Here is a 6,503-nt window from a genome sequence, read left to right on the forward strand (position 1 = left end):
CGGGCAAACAGAGATACCAAGACCACGAATAGTTAGGAAGAATGAGGGTTAATGAAGTCAGAAGCGGGAAAACCACAGACAGGGATCTGGCTTCATACAGTGTTGCCAGATCCCTGGCTTTAGTTTTCCAGCTTCTGACGTCATCAACCCTCATTTTCACTAACTATTGTGGCCTGGTATCACTGTTTGCCCACCAGGCATGCTCGATTGTGTGGACAGGGTTTAAGCAGCTCTTCTAAGACGACTAGAAAATCAAAAGCATTGTTCTCTAGTCTTGGGTAGAACCATAGCCTCTATACCATGGTCTTCCACTGTCTTGGGTTAGAGTTCTCTTGAGTAAAAGTTCACTGGCAAATTTGTATTATTTCTCTTCCTTATGTCTTAAAGTTAGTTTATATGAAAAAGCCTATTTTTAATGCTATTACCGTTCTTAAAACAGTTTACATTCAGTACTTTTCTTGTAGAATTTTTTTCCTTTCCCACATTGGACTATTTTCCCCTGTTGAGCCCTTAGGCTTTATATCTTTTCCAACTAGTGTTGTAGCTTAGCAAGTAGTAATAACAATACTGTAGCTAACTTTCTCTTGGACACTAATGATTCTGTTAATATATTCCCCCCCCCCCCTCCCAGGTACGATCTTTTCTACCTAGATTTCGTATAATTATTCTCATACGCCCATTTTTATTTCACTAGACGATATCTTTATTACAAAGCCAGGTCACCTTTTGAAATTAGAGTTAAGATTTATCAAACCTTGAAACCAAATATTAAAATTCACCATAATATTTGCCACCTTTTTCTGTAATAGCTAACAGAAAAGGCATTCTTAAAAGCTTTAAAAACTAAATATTAAAATTCACCATAATTCACCTTTTTCTGTTAACGCTAACAATAAGCATTTTCAAAGCTTTAGACTAAAAATTAAATATTACCATACCATTTTCAACATTAATTCAGCAATATCTTAACGGTAAAGCAAATATGACAAACTACGAATAGAAATTTATTTGGTGAAATAAAATTGCCTATCTATAAAGAGAAAAATGGGTTCAAACAACCATGAATAAAATATGAACAGTTTAATTTTATTGAAGACTATTACATCAAATTCCTTTATACCACCAAAAACAAAAATTTTGAATTTTATTCAATAATTAACCTACCTTTATTTTATCTGCCAGAATACCCCAAAAAATGAAAAGAATTTCAAATTGTTTTTTCAAAATATCTAGCGAAGAAATTGCACTATAAAAACAACCAAATTAAACCATTTTTCGTTGAATCTTACCAATTACCCATATGCAGGAATTTCAACCTATTAGTTTAACCAAAATTTCCAGTAAAAAACTTTAATTTCAAAATTCCAATGGACATTTAACAGGCAAAAATTGATTGATGATCTAAGGATTTACAGTAAATCTTCAATCAAATATACGATTTTGAGGAGATTTCCAGTAATCTTCACTAAATTGATGATCTTATTTCAATTTACAATCTTCAACCAAGTATACGACATCTGAGATTTCCAGTAATCAACTAAAGTGACTTGAGAGTGGTTTAGCCAGTAACTATCATCACCAAAATTACAATCTTAGCAGGATTTCCAGTAACAATCTTCAACCAAATTTACGATCTTAGCAGGATCTCCAGTAACTATCTTCACCAAAATTACAATCTTAGCCTGATTTCCAGTAACTATCTTCACCAAAATTACAATCTATGCAGGATTTCCAATAACTATCTTCACCAAAATTACAATCTTAGCCTGATTTCCAGTAACTATCTTCACCAAAATTACAATCTATGCAGGATTTCCAATAACTATCTTCAAAATTACAATCTTAGCCTGATTTCCAGTAACTATCTTCACCAAAATTACGATCTTACCATGACTATCTCCACCAAAATTACGATCTTAGCAGGATTTCCAGTAACAATCTTCAACCAAATTTACAATCTTAGCAGGATTTCCAGTAACTATCTTCACCAAAATTTCAATCTTAGCAGGATCTCCAGTAACTATCTTCACCAAAATTACGATCTTAGCAGGATTTCCAGTAACTATCTCCACCAAATTTAGATCTTAAAAGGATCTCCAATAACTACCTTCGCCAAATTTACGATCTTGGCAGGATTTCCAGTAACAATCTTCACCAAAATTATAACCTTAGCAGGATCTCCAGTAACTCTCTTCACCAAAATTACGATCTTATTTCCAGCAACAGTCAACCAAATAGACTACCTTAACCAGTACCAATCTTCAACCAAATTTGCGATCTTGGCAGGATCTCCAGTAAACAACCAAGTTAACGATCCAAGCCAGTAGAATTCTTATATCCAAATTTGCGATCTTGACAGACTAGTAACAATCATCATGGGTAGGTATTGAAGATAAGAAATTCATAGAATTTGGTTCTTAAACCACATCATCCGGAAGTCGAGCCAACCAACCTGAAAAAAAATATCAGAAAAAACTTCGAGTAAGAGTTAGGTATCCCTACATAACTGACCCGTATCCTAAGCCTGTAATTTCAAAAAGTAACTATACAAGGTACTTAAAATATTCAAAAGTAAATTATGTTATAGAATATATAAGGCAAATAAAGTTTGAACTTAGGATATAGTTATCAACAATCTTTAAATTTATCAACAAATTTTTAATAAAAAATATATTTATATACAAATAAAAAATTTCTGAAAAACTGTACTTTCAATTTGCGATTAACATGCTAAAATTAAACACCAAAAATTGAAATATCAAAAACCTTAAATTATGCAATAAATAATAAATAAAAAGCAAAAGAAATTTTGAAAACTACTTTTAAATTTATCTACAGGCTTCAGGGTTAACTATAGAACCTATGTAATTTACAAAAAGGTTTAAAAACTCACCAAACTTAAAACTAAAGGGTTTAAAAGCAAGCCTCCCTGTTGCGCACAGTAGACCTCATTTTAGGTCTACCGTGCGCCACAGGGAACGTCCTCCCCGATTAGGGGCCCCGCCCCTAAGCGGGGAGGACTAGCTTGCTTTTTAAAATATATTAAAAATACACCATAATATAATACTTACCTTTTAGTTCAGACTGAAAAATACATCACAAGATTCCAGCGTTGTCACTAGTATTTCCAGTCCTGTCTTGTGATTTAGCGATGTTCCCATTTTCTATTCTCATTCCAGAGTTGATCCAGCGTTGTCACTAGTCTGTCCAGTCGAGTCTTGTGATTTAGAGATTCCCATTTTCTATTCCCATTCCATATAAGCTTGAAACTCCAAAAGGTAATCAGGCGATACCACACACTTTTCTTTCCTGCAATGACAAATAACCAGAAAGTTAAAAACTTACTAAAAACGTTCAGTACACTAACTTAAATCGGTATGTTAAAACATGAATAATACCAGTCGATAAACAGAAATAACTTAAAACAATTTTCAGTCAATAAACAGAAATAGCTTAATTTGCAGTCTATAAACCAAAATAGACTAACAATTTTCTTCCCTGAAAGTACAATTAACCAAAAAGTTAAAAACAGTTAAATAGAAAACTTCCAGAATACAGAAAATAACTTTTAAACCGGTATGTTAAAACTTTAAAACGGGTATTTAAAACCAGTCAATAAACAGAAGTAACCCTAAAGACTTTTCTTTACTGGAAGTATATAATAACCAGCAAGTAGAAAAATTTGCATTCGGTAGCCTATAGAGAGGCTAACTAGTAAACCAATATGTTAAAACTGGTATTTAAAAAAAAATGAATAAAAAAAAATACTTTCAAACCAGTATATGAAGACAAAAGGAGTTAAAAACAGCTATATAAAAAATTCTATATAAAAGAATAACTTACAAATCATTAGGTTAAAACATAGATATTGGAAACCAAAACTAGAAATAACTTGAAATACATCAAGACAAGTATATGAAATACAATCAGTATGTACATAAATCATACCAACAGACCTCCGCTAGACACCAAACGATATCAAAATAGAATATTAACTTTCTTACTTACCAACTAAACGAAGAGTTGAAGCTCTATTCCGGCCAATCTCGTATACCGCCTTCCACCGAACTAACCAACGACCAAACTATTCGGGGAGACAGCAAGGTACCCTGAGGAAACTTGGCCATGCACAGCCAAGGACTCTAAACAGAGGAAGACAGTAAGTATAACAGCGTGAAGATTCCTCGCTTGGTACATTTCTTGAAAGAAAATTTCACGAGCGAATGAAAGTTATTATTATGGAATAGTCGAGCATATTATTATTATCATTATTATTATTATTATTATTATTATTATTAGAAAATATCGTATTGTAGCAGTCCGCGGTTTCCATATGAAAGTGTTCATATATTCAACTAGAATAATATTCCTCTAAGAACTAGTTAAATAAAATTGTATTTCTGTGACTGATTTATTGAAAACTTCGAAAGGTAAAATGCTCGTGAAATGGCACATAACAATAGTGTTAAATTATACTCAAATGTACATTGCATTAGTTAATGTAATTTTTTTTTTTTCAAGTTCAAAGACTTACAGGCCGCCACTCATGAATGGCAGAGGCAAGGGACAGTGACATTGCCCTATCGAGCAGGACAATGCCCTAGAGACTGACCATATATACATGTGGTCAGCGCCCAAGCCCCTCTCCACATAAGCTAGGACCATGGAGAGCCAGGCAATGGCTGCTAATGACTCTGCAGATAGACCTATAGGCTCCCCCAAACCCCCCCTCCTTAGCGAGCATTTTTATAAAAAAAGTTAGTCTATAGAACTATATTTCAGATAATAAATGTAAAAATCAACCACAATGGCATTTAATACCGAATTCTACCTTGGGAATATATATCCAATGGAATTCATTTGTGGTAATAGCTTCTGGCTGGGCAGAGATTCGAACTCGTGCCACAAAGCCGAAATCATGCATGCGAGGACTCTACCAACTGAGCTATCACGCTTCTGGCTGGGCAGAGATTCGAACTCGTGCCACAAAGCCGAAACCATGCATGGGAGGACTCTATCAACTGAGCTATCACGCTTCTGGCTGGGCAGAGATTCGAACTCGTGCCACAAAGCCGAAACCATGCATGGGAGGACTCTATCAACTGAGCTATCACGCTTCTGGCTGGGCAGAGATTCGAACTCGTGCCATACAGCCGAAACCATGCATGCGAGGACTCTACCAACTGAGCTATCAAGAGAGACTGGTAGAGCCCTCGCAGCCATGGTTTCGGCTTTGTGGCACGATTCGAATCTCCGCCCAGCCAGGAGCTATTACCACAAATGAATTCCAGTGGATATATATTCCCAAGGTAGAATTCGGTATTAAATGCCATTGTGGTTGATACTTACATTAATTGAAATCACGAGTATTAGTTATATATATTCTTCAGATAATAAAATAAATATGAGACATTATTCAACTAATGGGAAATGGACTAAAATATACCCGGTTATATACTTTCATAATAATTAGGGTATATTGAATTTAATTATGGAAATGATGCCAAATATTGGGGATTTTGAAATATATCAAATGTATGGCTATAAAAAAGGACGTAGTTGACCCTATTGAATTTAATGCTAATTGTGGTATTAATGATTTAATTAACGTTTGCAATGGAAGTTTAGTTTTACAGTTACTATTACGAGTGAAAAAAAAAATATTACAGCGCTTGACACACGTTTGGTAAGCATGTGTATCTGTGCGAGTTTGTGTGTGTGCATATATATATATATATATATATATATATATATATATGTGTGTGCGCGCGTGTGTGTGTGTATATATAAAATCTTGGGTAGTGCCATAGCCTCTGTACCATGGTCTTCCACTGTCTTGGGTTAGAATTCTCTTGCTTGAGGGTACACACATTCACACTATTCTACCTGTTTCCTTATTCCCTTTCCTCACTGATCTGTTTTCCCTGTTGAAGCCCTTAGGCTTGTAGCATCCTGCTTTTGCAAGTAGGCTTGTAGCTTAGCTAATGATGATATGGGAAGGCTGGAGTTGAGTGATTTGGAATTCTGTTCTCTGATATGTGTTCCCAAAAGGCCACGATCTTCCAATTAACAAGAAAACTTGGAATTTCCGACAGGATGAAAGTTAACAATAAGATTTCTTTCCCAATGCATGTGTGTATCTCTCTCTCTCTCTCTCTCTCTCGCTCTCTCTCTCTCTCGCTCTCTCTCTCTCTGGTTTGCTTGTTAATATGTGACCGTCACTCTCATTCTATAACCTTTCTCTCCTTTATTCCAGTTCCAAAGCCCCTAGTCTCTCTCTCTCTCTCTCTCTCTCTCTCTGGTTTGCTTGTAAATATGTGACCGTCACTCTCATTCTATAACCTTTCTCTCCTTTATTCCAGTTCCAAAGCCCCTAGTCTCTCTCTCTCTCTCTCTCTCTCTCTCTCTCTCTCTCTCTCTCTCTCTCTCTGGTTTGCTTGTAAATATGTGACCGTCACTCTCACTCTATAACCTTTCTCTCCTTTATTCCAGTTCCAAAGCCC

At 35.2% G+C, this 6,503-nt stretch overlaps 1 long non-coding RNA gene across 1 annotated transcript; it reads right to left on the reverse strand.

The window, feature by feature from the left end:
* Positions 1-1,623: 1,623 nt before the first annotated feature.
* On the reverse strand, positions 1,624-3,424 carry LOC137648555 (uncharacterized). Its single transcript, XR_011045656.1, has 2 exons — positions 3,072-3,424; positions 1,624-2,452 (listed from the first exon to the last, which is right to left on the reverse strand). It is a non-coding gene; the product is annotated as an uncharacterized lncRNA (long non-coding RNA).
* Positions 3,425-6,503: the final 3,079 nt, after the last annotated feature.

Source organism: Palaemon carinicauda, chromosome 10, assembly GCF_036898095.1.
Source record: "Palaemon carinicauda isolate YSFRI2023 chromosome 10, ASM3689809v2, whole genome shotgun sequence".
NCBI classification, from domain to species: Eukaryota; Metazoa; Arthropoda; class Malacostraca; order Decapoda; family Palaemonidae; genus Palaemon; species Palaemon carinicauda.